The sequence below is a fragment of the Macaca thibetana genome, chromosome 11 (genome assembly GCF_024542745.1).
Source record: "Macaca thibetana thibetana isolate TM-01 chromosome 11, ASM2454274v1, whole genome shotgun sequence".
Taxonomy (NCBI): Eukaryota; Metazoa; Chordata; class Mammalia; order Primates; family Cercopithecidae; genus Macaca; species Macaca thibetana.
The window spans coordinates 82,234,001-82,250,207 of record NC_065588.1 but is presented as its reverse complement, the minus strand read 5'-3'; the positions used below and the strand labels follow the sequence as shown (position 1 = coordinate 82,250,207).

Below are 16,207 nucleotides of genomic sequence, written 5' to 3'. Positions count from 1 at the left end.
TCAGGTACATGATATTTTTCATCAGTGTCTATGAGAAATTATCAGCCAAATATCAACTTCATAAACCACTAACGAGATTTTAAGGTCCTGTGCCTACAGTGTGTTAAAGTTTCTAGTTGATGATAGCCATACAAAGATAAATCAGCAATTCCATTTTGTTCATCAGTCTTTCACAAAATTCATGAAATCTTTGTAAAAAATCAGCTGCTGTTAAAACGTATTCAGAATTATATTTAAAGTCTCATCACTAGTAAATAGAGTCAAAAGACCCATTACAACACTTCTGGTCATGAACATTGTTATAATATTTTCAAAATCAATGTCATTTTTCCTGTGCCTGATCATCTGATGATCATCTCTAATGTTTAGATTCTCTTCATCAATGTGCCAAATGTATAATATTGAAAACATAAACTCCATAAACCAAACACCTTGCTGTGACCAAATACCCAATGCTTGCATGGGATTCAACCGATTGTTGCTATAGCCTTCTGAAGAGCAAATTTCTTGGGATCTATCGTTGGGTCTCCTTAAGTCCTGCTTTCTTTCTGCTCCATGCCAATGACTGAGATCTGGGTTTAGGTCCCAACCTCTGTGTTCTGTGATATAACTAATTGGCTGTGAAGATAACTTCATGTTACAAAAATGAGTTTATGTGACATGAGAATCCCAAAATACCTATTACGGTTTCAAAATGTCAGTCTCCAATTGTAACCATTCTTGGTGTCTGTGGAGGCTATGGAAGAAGACAAAATGTGTTTAAGCTGACCACAGCACATTTAAGTAGAGAGAGAAATGCTGATGGCGAGACATCAGGAGAGCTGGAGGAATCTGTGCCTCAAGAGCATATAAATGTTCACAATTGACTCTTGTCTGAAAGAATAATGTTTGCATAACACCAAACTTTGAAAAACAGCATAATTGGTTCTACTCAGAGGTACTTAAATAGCCTCAGAGTAGCACTGAATTTTTAAAAATATAAATATAAGTTTATGTATAGTGGAAAAAGGCAATGCAAAATAAGAATATATTTATTTTCTCAGACTACCTTTGCTTAAAGAAAATGCACATAATTTTAGAGGCATGTTATCTTTAGAGAATTTTATTCACTTACTTATTGTCTCATACCTGCACAGTTTTCTCCTGAATACCCTTGTTAACACAGTCTGGCAGACATTCAATAGCAAACTGTGTTCCAGGCAATGAATTTATACTGTTGTAACAGGAACAATCTCTTGAATGTTGTAACCCTTTATATATGATGGAAAAATCAATAACATGGATAAATGTGTAACAAACTAGCCTGTGCACCTTTTTGGTGAAGTGAAGCTTAGTGATATGGACTGAAATACATTCTTAAGTAAAATAACTTTATGCTTAAGTGGAATATTATAAAATATATTTATTTACTAACACAGACATCAATGGTAATATTAAAAGAGACTTATATGTATGTATCTTTATATTATGCTATATATAATTCAAATAATTAATTTGATACTTTTAATGAAAAATTTAACGTAATACAAAGGTATGCCTATTCCATGATATGCATACACGGATAAATTACGTTTAAAATGTTTGGTCTATATTTTTCTGTCAACTTAGAAAGATTTTATAAATACGATCATAATGCAGTTAGATGGAAAATAGCAAATTATTACAGGGAATACTTTTTATTTTACTTTTATCAGCAAGAAACCAGTGGGTCGTGTTAGTAATATTAGACTTTCTTTTTTCCAGGGTATCAACGGTTTCTGTACAGCACAGATTATGACAGCTTCTTCCTTAAGGTGAGATTGGATGTCATTCATGGTAGTTTTCTAAGGGACTACACATTTTTTTAATGTATTATCAAAAATATTTCATAAGTAAAATTATCCTGGAGTAGCTACACATTCCTAAATTGAAAATATTTTCTCATCAATTTTATGTACATAATTCTATTTCTTCAATAGTACTGTTTTCATGATAAACTCTAACCATTTCTTGGACATTTCTGAGTACAAACCGTGTAACTTGATACTTTGATTAAAACTTGGAAATATGTTAACCATATAAGAAAATCAAGTTAGAGAACAACAGCAAAACATTCTAATACAACTAATACAATTAAGGCATCTCTCAGAGAGTGCATGCACTTGTGTAGGTACACACAAACACACACACACAGACACACACACACAGAAGATGGTAATTAATATTTGTAACTTTCTCCTAAAATACAAGTCCATTAGAATCTTAACAATTCTCAAAAGCCCTCCAGATTGTTGTGTTAATGAGTAGTTTTGCTCTATCTTCTTTATTATTCCAAGAGTTAGCAATTTTTATTATTGTATTATAAGATAGTCATATGAGATTTACTCACACATTTACTCCTTTTTTTACCATTTCTTATCAGACTTTACACTTTATCTATCTGCTAAAAGTATATACTTTATCATTTCCTTTAGTAAAGAATTGTCAAGTTTTCTTTGTCTGAAAGTATTTTTATTTTACTCTTACTCTTGAAAAATAATTTCCCCCATTGTGAATCTAGATTGTCAGTAATTTTGCTTGCACCACTGAGTAGTTTATTATATTGCTTCCTGGATTCCATTTATTAATGAAAACTCAATTGTTTTCATTGTAACAATTCAGACAGTTGTTACACCTGTCTGGGTAATTTGCATTTCTTCTTGTTGCTTTTAAAGTCTTCTCTTAATCTTTAGTGATCTGAAACTGGTTGTAATATGACTGGATATGTTATGCATCCCGCTTTAGATGTGTTAGCCTTCTTGAAACTGTCAGTAGATGTTTCCAGCAATTCTGGAACTCCTCCGTCAGCATGTCCTTTAATGTAACCTCTTCCATTTCTTTATTTTCCATACCTCTTCCTTTTTTCACATCATTTCATTATTTATTACTTTGAATCTACATCCAGTTCACTGATTTTATCTGTGTTGGTGATATATTTTCATTTAATCTTTTTTAATATTCTAATTTGTATTAGTGTATTTTGAAATATTACTTTAGGTTCATGAGGTATATGTGCAGGTCTGTTACATGGGTGAACTGTGTGTCACTGTGGTTTGGTATAGGAATGACCACATTCACTCAGGTAGTAAGCATAGTACCTGATGTAGTAGTTTTTTAACCCTCACTCCTTCCCTCCACACTCTGCTCTAGTAGTCTCTAGTGTCTGTTGCTGATATCTTTATGTCCATGTGTACTCAATGTTTAGTCCCCACTTATAACTGAAAACATAGAGTATTTTGTTTTCTGTTCCTTTGTTAATTCACTTAGGATAATGGCCTCCAGTAGCATCCATGTTGCTGCAAAGGACGTGCTTTTGTTTTTTATGGTGACAGAGTATTCCATTTGTGTTAAGAAATTCTGTTTGAGTCTTTTAAAAATTCATCATCTGTTTTTTCTTGTTCTTATGTTCAATCCAAGTTTCTATTTTATTTGCGATTCTATTTACACTCTGTGTTGTTCATGATCAGTTACACTCATGGAATATTATTTTCCATGTGTGTTTTCACTGTTGTTTTAACTATGATTGCACACACACACACATAAAATGTGACTATGAAAATTCTTTGAGGCGAGACTTGAAGTTCTACTCTTAAATTTTTTGCTTCTGCCAGTCACTAAGGAGCAATATCAACCCAAGACCAATTTTATACTAACTTCTTTGCTTTCGATTTTTGAGCAAACAAATAGCATGAATTTATTCAGATCTCAGATCTTTAATGAGGATTAATGTGTTTTCGTAAGTTCTTTGTTTTGGTTTTATTTTCTCCAGGCAGCATTCAGGAATGAATATTTCTTTTCAGACCCTTTTTCTCCATGAGATTTGTTTCTCATTTTATGAGGGATAGCGTTTTCTATTATACTTTCCACTTTGGATGGGCCACAAGGTTTATCTCCTGCATTCCGTTCATCATGAAGCAGTCAAAATGTAATCTCAAACATTCTAAGGTTTGGTAGGACTTTTCACACAGGAAGCTAGCTTTGATGATTACTTCACCTCTCAGGGTTTCTGCTTTTATTGTTATCTTAGTATTTGTAGATTTTTTTCCTTCATGCAAAATCAAAGATTCTTGTAATGTACATACACGTGTGTGTGTATGTAATTTTATTTTAATTGTTTTCTCATCAGTAACTTTACTCTGGTTAGATAGATCGAATATGCAGGCTTGAAGCAGAAAAGTAAATGTTTTTGATTTCTAAAGATGCTAATATTTGATTCTTTACATTTTGGAGACAGTCATGAAGAAAAATTTATAGTGATTTCTCTATAAACAACTGCTATACTCAGAATAAAGAAATGTTGCAGAAAAAAGTGCATCATTTCTTAAACATTTTGCTTTCAGAATATCAGTTTCTTGAGAACTATTAAGGACTCCAAATGGCTTTGTTTTGAGGATTTTCATCCATTAATATTTGCTGTATTATAAACTAAAATAGAAATTTTAAAATATTTATTTCCTCTACCACTAAGAATAAACCCATTACCTGTAACAGAAATAGTATATTTTTTATGAAAAATAACTGCATTTTTTAAACAAAACAAAAATTAATGAGAAGTTTAGCACTGCTTTGTATTTTTGCTAATCTCTTTCATGTACGATTCAATAGAAAACTCAATAGAAGACTGCTGGAGTGTTGTACCTGCTTCTGTATCCACTCTGTTTTGATACCAAACATCATGTAGTCTTTGAAAAACTTCCCTGTGTATTGTGACAGAATGAGAATTAAGACAAATAATATCTTAGCATCATTGTGGAAATAGGTTTGATATTGTAGTTGTTTTCAAAAGTTGCTGGGGATCCACAGGAGACCCTAAATCACACTTTGAAAACTACTGACTTAATAGCTTACAACAGTTTGCCCCATGAGTCTATAGGTTGCGTGGGTAATTCTACTGAACCTGGTAATTCAATCTGGGCTGGACTTGACTCATCTCACACAGCTTACTAATATGTTTCTAGTCAGCTATTGGGTTGTCTAAAGGCTGGCTGCTCTAGAATGATCTTGGCTAAGATGATTAGCACCTCACTCCATATGAACTCTGTACCTCTACCAAACATGCCTTGCTCTGTTTCTGTGGCAGTTGGGGAAGGGTTTCACAAGGGAGAGTTGAAGTATAAAATCACTCTTGAGTCTTAGGCTTAAAATTGTAGGCTGTCAGTTCTACTGCATTCTTTTGGTGCAAACATATTTAAAAGTCAGCTTGAACTCATGTGTGGGGAACAGATTTCACTTCTTGATGGGAGAAGTTACAAAGTCATACCAGAAATGGGGTACATACAGAGCATGAACAATACAAGACATTTTGTCAATCAGTCTTCCACAGCATCTTATATTCTCAACACAGAAACAAGGTAAACAGTTTTCTTTCCTCATCTTCAAATGATTTAACTCCACCGTGGATACTATAGAAATCTGTAGGGACATGTTAAGAAATAATACTGCTGTCACCTAAAATTCATTAGTTTGGGCTCTATACTGCAAGTGCTCAGGTAAAACCATAACCTTGGATATAACCAGGCCCTGAGAGACAGGATCACACTAATAAAATACATGATAAATTGATACTGATGACAATATTAACATTACTAATTTTTTAACTCACAATAAAAAATATAGATATTACTTGAGATGGAATTTTCTGCAGAAATAATCAGCAAAATCTCTCACTATAGTCAAGTAACACCAAGAATGTTATGAATATGCTGTCATTAATGCACTTTTACAGAGACAAGAAATAAAATACATATTTGAGCATATTTCCTCCTTACACATAGACAAATATAGAAATCAGACTGTTGTTGTTCTCTGATTATCAAAATAGACAATAGAAGATCAGATAAGTAAAAATTTAACAACATCAAGCTAAGAAAGCTGTATTTAATGATAACAATTTGGGGGTTTTGGTTTTGCGTTTTCTTTTTCTAACAGAATGGAAAATGCTTAAAGCATGTATACAACATTTCTCTCCACCTCAAAGATAATCACACCATTAAGAGGAGAAATATCAAAATTTTATAGCTTGGCTCCCTTTCCTCTGGATCAGATGTTACATATTCCTCAAATGTCTAGAGTAATGCAAGTAATATAAATCAGTGACATAGTTCAGCAGTAAAACGTCAAGTACTTGTGGAGAGAGAGGAGTGTAGGCAACTAGGATAAGCCTTCCTGATATAAATAGTATTAGCTTTTACTTAGGTCCTGTCAATCGCTGCAATGTAGGAATGAAAATCCATTATTACTACATATTTTGATTTTAAAAACAAAAGAAGGTTGTCTCAGAAAGATGCCTGACTAGACACACCCAGGAGGAACATCTGCCACCAAGTGACTGGGACATAGGGCACACTGGTACACTATGAGCATATCTTCAGAGGGAAGGCATTGAAGGTGGACAGAGGGAGGACACAGACCCTGGGCTGAAGTAGGAGGAGACTGGGAACCCTGAACAGGGCTACCTTGCAAAACAACTTATTCTTGGCTCCTAACAACTCTTGGGGAACGAGTGAATTGAACAGGTGAGGAGCAACCTGCCCTCACCATGAACCTCTGGAATCCTGACAACTAGAGATACCACAACACCCATGGACACTTGAGCTAGCAGGGAAAGCTGTGTAGAGAGTTGATAGGAGCAGGACTCTATCCTGTGCTGAACTCAGGGGGTATGGTGTGGGAACATCTGCAGTAAAACACAGCTAGGTCTGTTCCAGGGCCCCAGCCTGGCAGAGCTCACTTGCAGTGCAATGATGGAGAGTCAACCAAGGTGCTTCCCAGGGGCCCACATCATAGCTCCTTCATCAGCTGACTGTGCCTGACCATCAGAGAGCTCCAGCAGAGCAGCCCCTGCTAACACACACCAGCTCACCTGCCCCTTACCCCCACCACAACCTCCCCCATGCTGCTTTGCCAGCACTCACTTGCCCACTGTCACTCACTCCACTGTCCTTCCAGTGTGCACGCATGCAAGTGGAACTTGTCTCCCCTCCTCTGCCAGAATATGTGTATGCATGCATCCCCTCACACTACTGCCCACAGAGCAAACATGCACACAGAGGCTGGCAGCCACAAACCCACCAGCATCCCAGCCGGACCAATGAACGTGTAACCCACCATGCTGCCACTGCTGCTGGCATGTGCAAACAAACATGAATTCTTCTATCACCACTCAGACAAAGCACTTTCGCTGGCACCATCCATTGGATTGTTACAGACTGCTATCTGGAAACAGCTCAGTCCCTCCAGCACCACAGATCCCTAACCTTGAGGGGCCAGAGAACAAAGCTGGGAGCCTGGTATCATTCCCTCAAAGTTAGAGCACACAGCTCAAGAGTACTGAACTAAGCCTTAGACCCCTAAAATCTTCCAGAAAGAAATCCACTCAACTGAAACCACCTTAGACCACAATCAAACCCTCAAGGGCAGCAAACAAGATAAAAACAAAACCCTTTCAAAGGATAGTAACTTCTAAGATTGGAGGAATATCAGCCTGCACAGATGAGAAAAAAACAGAGAAAGAACTCTAGCAACTCAAAAAACTAAAGTGTCCTCTCATCTCAAAATGACCCACACTGGTTCCCCAGCAATGGTTCTTAACAAGGCTGAAATGGCTGAAACGACAAAAATAGAATTCAGATCATGGACAGGAAAGAAGATTCAGGAGAAAGCCAAAACCCAATTCAAGTATTCTAAGAGATGCAAAAATGTAAAGAGACCAAATTTATTGACTCATTGACATCCCTGAAAGAGAGGGAAAGAAAGCAAACAACTCGAAAACCATATTGGAGGATGTGATGGTTAGTATCAAGTGTCTACTAGATTTGATTGAAGGATGTAAAGTATTGTTCCTGTGTGTGTCTGTGACGGTGATGCCAAAGGAGATTAATATTTGAGTCAATGGACAGAGAAAGGCAGACCCATTCTCAATCTGGGTGGGCACAATCTAATCAGTTGCCAATGTGGCTAGAATAAAAGCAAGTAGAAGAATGTGGAAGGACTAGACTGACTGAGTCTTCTGACATCCTTCTTTTACCTCTGCTGGATGCTTCCTGCCCTTGAACATTGGACTCCAAGTTCTTCAGCTTTTAAACTCTTGGGCCTACACCAATGGTTTGCCAGGGGCTCTCAGGCCTTCAACCACAGACTGAAGGCTACACTGTTTTCCTAATTTTTGAGGTTTTGAACTTGGACTGACTTGCTCCTCAGCTTGCAGATGACTTATTGTGAGACTTCACCTTGTGATTATGTAAGTCAAAATTCCTTAATAAACTCCCTTTTATATATACATCTATCGTATTAGTACTTTCTCTCTAGGGAACCCTGACTAATATGGATTATATAACCCATGAAAATTTCCCCAACTTCACTAGAGAGGACACAATATTCAAATTCAGAAAATGCAGAGAACCCTGTGACATACTACATAAGATGACCATCCCCAAGACTCATAGTCATTAGATTCTCTAAGATTGAAATGAAAGAAAAAAAGGTTAAATGCAGCTAGAGAGAAGGTCACTTGCAATGGGAACACCATAAGGCTAACAGCAGACTTTTTGACAGAAACCCTATAAGCCAGAAAATGGCAGGGGCCTATATTCAGCATTATTTTATATATATATCTCTCTCTATATATATAGATATATATAGATATATATAGATATATATAGATATATATATAATGGAGTCTTTGTCTGTATCCCAGGCTGGAGTGCAGTGGCATGATCTTGGCTCACTGCAAGCTCTGCCTTCTGAGTTCACACCATTCTCCTGCCTCAGCCTCCCAAGTAGCTGTGACTACAGACACCTGCCACCATGCCTGGCTAATTCTTTGTATTTTTTTTAGTAGAGACGGGGTTTCACCATGTTAACCAGGATGGTTTTGATCTCCTAACCCTGTGATCTGCCCACCTCAGCCTCCCATTCAGCATGCTTAATGAAATTCCAACAAAGAATTTTGTATCTAGCCAAACTTAGCTTCATAAGCAAAGGACATGTAAGATTCTTTCCAGATAAGCAAATGCTATGGGAATTCCTTGCATTGGACCTGTCTTACAAGAGGTTCTGAAGGTAGTGCCAAATATGGATAGGAAAGACTGCAACCAGATACAACAAAAACATATTTAACTACAGAAACCATTGACACTATAAAGCAACTACACAAACAAGTTTGCATAAAAACAAGCTAACAACACAATGACAGGATCAAATCTGCACATATCATTATTAACCTTGAATGTAACCAGGCTAAAGGCCTGAATTAAAAGGCACAAAGTGGCAGGTTGGATAAAGAGGCGAGACCGAATGATATGCTGTCTTCAAGAAACCCATCTCACATACAATGTCATCCATAGGCTTAAAGTTAATGGATGGAGAAAAATCTGCCAAGAAAATGAAAACAAAAAAACAGACGTTGCTATTCTAATTCCAGACAAAACAGACCTTAAACCAAAAAAGTTCAAAAAGGCAAAGAAGTGTATTACATAATGGTAGAGGAATTAATTCAACAAGAAGGCCTAATTATCCCGAATATATATACACCCAACACAGGAGCACTCAGATTCATAAAGCAAGTGCTTAGAGACCTATGAAGAGAGTGAGATAGCCACACAATAACAGTGGGAGGTTTCAACACCCCACTGAGCACATTAGAGAGATTATCGGAGCAGAAAACTAATGAAGACATTCAGGACCTGAGCACAACCAAATGGACCTAATAGACACCTACAGAAATCTCCACCCAAAAACAACAGAATGTACATTCTTTTCATGTGCACTGGCATATACTCTGAAATTGACTGCACAATTGGCCATAAAGCAATCCTCAGGAAAGTCTAAAAAGCAAAATCATGCTAACCACAGAATCAGACCACAGCACTATAAGAATTTAAGTCAATACTAAGAAAATCACTCAAAACTATATAATTACATGTAAATTAAACAACCTACTCCTGAATGACTTGTGGGTAAACAGTGAGATTAAGGCAGAAATCAATAAATTCTTTGAAACTTATGAGAACAAAGATACAACATACTAGAATCTCTGGGACAAAGCAGAAATAATGTTAAGAGGGAAACTTATGGTGCTAAACACCCACATCAAAAATTAGAAAGATTTAAAATTAATAACATCACATCAGACCTAGGGGGACTGCAGAAACAACAGCAAAGTATCAAATTAGGAATTTATTTTTTGAGAGAGTAAATAAGATTGACAGACAAGTAGCTATACTAATAAAAAAGAAAGATGATCCAAATGAACACAATTAAAAATGGCAAATGGGACATTACCACTGAGCTAATAGGAAAAAAAAAAAAAAAAAAAAAAAAAGGCAAGATGGCTGCATAGGAAAAGCTCTGGTCTGCAGCAACCAGCTAAATTAATGCAGAAGGCGGGTGATGTCAGCATTTCCAACTAAGGTACCCGGTTCATCTCACTGGGACTGGTTGGACAGTGGGTGCAGCCCAAGGAGGGTGAGCTGAAGCAGGGTGGGTCATCGCCTCACCTGGGAAGCACAAGGGGTCGGGGAACTCCCTCTCCCAGCCAAGGAAAGCCATTAGGACTGTACCATGCACTCCAGCCCAGATACTGTGCTTTTCCCATGGTCTCTGCAACCCACAGACCAGGAGATTTACTCCAGTGCCCACATCACCAGGGTCCTGGGTTTCCAGCACAAAACTCTGCAGCAGTTTGGGCAGACACTGAGCTAGCCACAGGAGGTTTCTTTTTGTTGTTTGTTTGTTTATACCCCAGTGGTGCCCAGAATGCCAGCAAGGCAGAATTGGTCACTCCCCTGGAAAGGGGGCTGAAGCCAGGGAGCCAAGTGGTCTGGCTCGGCAGTTCCCACCCCCATGAAGCCCAGCAAGCTAAGATTCACTGGCTTGAAATTCTTGCTGCTAGCACAGCAGTCTGAACTCTACCTGGGACACTCAAGCTTGGTGGGGAGAGGGGCATCCACCATTGCTGAGGTTTGAGCGGTTTTACACTCACAGTGCAAACAGAGCTATGGGGAGGTTCGAACTGGGCAGAGCCCACCACAGGTCAGCAAGGCCACTGAGGCCAGACTGCCTCGCCAGATTCCTTCCTCTCTGGGCAGGGCATCTCTGAAAAAAAGGGAGCAGCCCCAGTCAGGAACTTACAGATAAAAGCCCCACCTCCCTGGGACAGAACATCTAGGGGAAAAGGTGGTTGGGGGCACAACTACAGCAGACTTAAACTTCCCTGCATGTCAGCTCTGAAGAGAGCAGCAGATCTCCCAAGACAGCATTCAAGCTCTGATAAGGGATACACTGCCTCCTCAAGTGGGTCTTTGACCCCTGTGAATCCTGACTGGGAGACTCTTCCCAGTAGGGGCCGACAGACACTTCATAGAGGAGAGCTCTGACTGGCATCTGGCAAGTGCCCCTCTGGGATGAGTCTTCCAGAGGAAGGAAGAGGCAGCAATCTTGACTGTTCTGCAGTGTCCACCAGTGGTGCTCAGGCAAACAGGGTCTGCAGTGGACTTCCAGCAGACTCCAGCAGACCTGCAGCAGAAGGTCCTGACTGCTAGAAGGAAAATTAACAAACAGAAAGGAATAGTATCAACATCAACAAAAAAGACATCCACTCAGAGACCCCAACTGAAGGTCACCGATCTCAAAGACCAAAGGTAGATAAATCCACAAAGAAGGGGAAAAACCAGTGCAAAAAGGCTGAAAATTCCAAAAACCAGGACTCCTCTTTTCTTTCAAAGGATAACAACTCCTTGCTAGCAAGGGAACAAAACTGGATGGAGAATGAGTTTGATGAATTAACAGAAGTAGACTTCAGAAGGTGAGTAATAACAAACTCCTCTGAGCTAAAGGAACATGTTCTAACCAACTGCAAGGAAGCTAAGTTCCTTAAAAAAAGGTTAGATGAATTGTTAACTAGAATATCCAGTTTAGAGAAGAACATAAAAGACCTAATGGAGCTGAAAAACACAGCACGAGAACTTCATGAAGCATACAAAATTATCAATAGCTTAATAGATCAAGTGGAAGAAAGGATATCAGAGATTGAAGATCAACTCAATAAAATAAAGTGAGAAGACAAGATCAGAGAAAAAAGGGTGAAAAGAAACAAAGCCTCCGAGAAATATGGGACTATGTGAAAATACCAAATCTACATTTGATTGGTGTACCTGAAAGTCACGGGGAGAATGGAACCAAGTTGGAAAACACTCTTCAGGATATTATCCAGGAGAACTTCTCCAACTTAGCAAGGCAGGCCAAAATTCAAATTTGGGAAATACAGAGAACATCATAAAGATATTTCTCGAGAAGAGCAACCCCAAAACACATAATCGTCAGATTCACCAAGGTTGAAATGAAGGAAAAAATGTTAAGGAAGCCAGAGAGAAAGGTTGGGTTACCCATAAAGGGAAGCCCATCAGACTAACAGTGGATCTCTCTGCAGAAACCCTACAACATAGAAGAAAGTGGGGCCAATATTCAATATTCTTAAAGAAAAGAATTTTCAATCCAGAATTTTATATCCACCCAAACTAAGCGAAGGAGAAAAGAAAATCTTTTACAGACAAGCAAACGCTGAGAGATTTTCTCACCACCAGGCCTGCCTTACAAGAGCTCCTGAAGGAAGCATTAAATATGGAAAGGATGAACTGGTACCAGCCACTGCAAAAACATACCAAATTGTAAAGACCATCAACATTATGAAGAAAATGCATCAACTAATGGGCAAAATAACCAGCTAGCATTATAATGGCAGGAACAAACTCACATAACAATATTAACCTTAAATGTAAATTGGCTAAATGCCACAATTAAAAGACAAAGACTTGCAAAATGGATAGAGTCAAGACCCATTGGTGTGCTGTACTCAGGAGACCATCTCACATGCAAAGACACACATAGGCTCAAAATAAAGGGATGGAGGAATATTTACCAAGCAAATGGAAAGAAAAAAAAAAGAAGAGTTGAAATCATAGTCTCTGATAAAACAGACTTTAAGCCAACAGAGATCAAAAGAGGCAAAGAAGGGCATTACATAATGGTAAAGGGAATCGATGCAACAAGAAGAGCTAAGTATCCTAAATATATATGCACCCAACACAGGAGCACAGAGATTCATAAAACAAGTTTTTAGAGACCTACAAAGAGACATAGTGTTGAGAAAAAGGCTGAGGCAGGGCTTGCATGTCTGATATAATGTCCAGGGCTCAGGACATAAAACCCCTTGTGACCTCTGGAATGAGTCTAGACTTGCTGACTCCTTGTTTCTAGCTTAAACTAGAAGAACATGCTCCCCATTATCTCAAGTAGCAGAATATGTTCCATATGCTTCAAAGGAAATGCTAAACCATCACAGCTGTAGATCACATGCTTGCCCTTTTGACCCCCACATTCTCACTACCTATTTCTTTGTTTGATCACCAATAAAAAGTGTGGACTTCCAGAACTCAGGGCCTTCACAGCCTGCATACTCGCATTGGCCCCCTGGACCCACTTTCTCTCTCAAACTGTCACTTCAAATTCCTTTGACTCCACCAGACTTTATCACCCCCACGACCTGGGGTTGAGTCTGATCACCCCAACACTTAGACTCCCACATAATAATAGTGGAAGACTTTAATACCCCACTGTCAATATTAGACAGATCAACAAAACAAAATTAACAAGGATATCCAGGACTTGAAAGCTTCTCTGGACCAAGCAGATCTAATATACATCTACAGAACTCTCCACCCCAAATCAACAGAATATACATTCTTCTCAGCACCACATCTCACATATTCTAAAATTTACCAAATAATTGGAAGTGAAACACTCCTAAGCAAATACAAAAGAACGGAAATAATAACAAGCACTCTCTCAGACCATAGTGCAATCAAATTACAACTCAAGATTAAGAAACTCACTCAAAACCTCACAACTACATGGAAACTGAACAACCTGCTCTTGAATGACTACTGGGTAAATAATGAAATGAAGGCAGAAATAAAGATGTTCTTTGAAACCAATGAGAACAAAGACAAAACATACTAGAATCTCTGGGACACATTTAAAGCAGTGTATAGAGAGAAATTTATAGCAGTAGATGCCAACAAGAGAAAGCAAGAAAGATCTAAAATTGACACCCTAACATCACTTTTAAAAGAACTAGAGGAGCAGGAGAAAACAAATTCAAAAGCTAGCATAAGGCAAAAAAATAACTAAGATTAGAGCAGAACTGAAGGAGATAGAAACACAGAAAACTCTTCAAAAAAATCAATGAATCCAGGAGCTGGATTTTTTAAAAGATCAGCAAAATAGATAGACTGCTAGCCAGACTAATATAGAAGAAAAGAGACAAGAATCAAATAGATGCAATAAAAAATGATTAAGAGAATATCACCACTGATCTCACAGAAATACAAACTACCATTAGAAAATATGATAAACACCTATAGAAAAATAAACCAGAAAACCAGAATACATGGATAAGTTCCTGGACACATACACCCTCCCAATACTAAACCGGGAAGAAGTTGAATCCCTGAATAGACCAATAACAAGTTCTGAAATTGAGGCAGTAATTACTAGCCTACCAACCAAAAAAAGTCCAGGACCAGACAGATTCACAGCCAAATTCTACCAGAGTCACAAAGAGAAGCTTGTACCATTCCTTCTGAAACTATTCCAAACAACAGAAAAAAAGAGACTCCTCCCTAACTCATTTTATAAGGCCAGGGTCATCCTAATACCAAAACCTGGCAGAAACAAAACAAATAAAGAAAATTTCAGGCCAGTATCCCTGATGAACATTGATGTGAAAATCAATAAAATACTGGAAACCAAATCCAGCAGCACATCAAAAAGCTTATCCACCACAATCAAGTTGGTTTCATCCTGGGAATGCAAGGCTGTTTCAAAATATGCAAATCAATAAACATAATCTATCACATAAACAGAACCAATGACAAAAAACACAAGATTATATCAATAGACAAGGAAAGGCCTTTGTCAAAACTCAATAGTCATGCTGAAAACTCTCAATAAACTCGGTATTTATTGAATGTATCTCAAAATAGTAAGAGCTATTTGTGACAAATCCACAGCCAATATCATACTGAATGGGCAAAAACTGGAAGCATTCCCTTTGAAAACTGGCACAAGACATGGACGCCCTCTCTCACCACCCCTATTCAACCTAGTATTAGAAGTTCTGGCCAGGACAGTCAGGCAAGAGAAAGAAATAAAGGGTATTCAATTAGGAAAAGAGGAAGTCAAATTGTCTCTGTTTGCAGATGACATGATTATATATTTAGAAACCCCATTGTCTCAACCCAAAATCTCCTTAAGCTGATAAGCAACTTCAGTGAAGTCTCAGGATACAAAATCAAGGAAAGAAGCTGAAAGGGAAGTTTGTATTCTCATTCTCACACTGTAAAAAGATTTTACTCTGCTAGTTTTTAGCAAGTTAGATCTCTGTCCAACGAGTTTAAATAAGTTTATATGTATTTAAATGTACTATTTAAAAAGCATAGTAAGGTCAGTAGGGCATTAGCAACCTTTCTGTTATAGTTTTTCTCATAAGTGAGAGCAGATCCAGCCCTACACTCAAATTGGCTGCATACTGATGTTTAGTACTCCTTTCTTTCCCATGACTCGTTCTAGATTTCGACTCTGTCCTTTTTAATCCGATATTGACATATAACAAGTTTTAATGAAAATTAGAAGCATGTAAACATCTTACATAGAGCCTGACACATACTAAAAGTTAAATATGCTGGTTATATATATAATACTGGAGATCATCAGGCTTTACTGCTTATACTATTGTCCATTAAATAGCATCAGGCATTTACTATGTTTTGTCTTTAATCATTTCAGTCTTTTATAAATATCAGCCATAAGACCATCTCGATAATAAATACTGCAAACAATAATTAGAAAATAGAAAAGATAGTGCATACTACCCTAGTTTGAATGATAAAGCAATAAAATAGTAAGCACAATAATTACATATACAGTGAAAATATAGATAATTGGAATATGTAATGTGAGATCTTATATCATTTCTTAGTTATAATATGGATTGCCCCACTTATTTTCTTTCTCAGTGCTTTTGTTTTAATAAGGTAATCCTACCCCCAATATTTATAATCTCTAGAAACCAGGATCAAAACCTAACCTGTATTTTTCCACACAACATAGCTGATAGAATGGCAACATAGCG

General features: G+C 37.7%; 1 protein-coding gene across 4 annotated transcripts in view; it reads left to right on the top strand.

Annotated features, from left to right (window-relative positions):
• The window catches only part of MGAT4C (MGAT4 family member C), a 909,629-nt gene that overhangs the window by 835,876 nt on the left and 57,546 nt on the right, over nucleotides 1–16,207 (top strand). For 3 of the 4 annotated variants that reach the window (XM_050749432.1, XM_050749434.1, XM_050749433.1), the window contains one exon: nucleotides 1,744–1,793. The gene's annotated coding sequence lies outside the window, so the exon portion shown is untranslated. Of the gene's footprint in view, nucleotides 1–1,743; nucleotides 1,794–15,617 lie in introns of those variants that run through there. The other variant, XM_050749438.1, reaches the window with a different exon arrangement.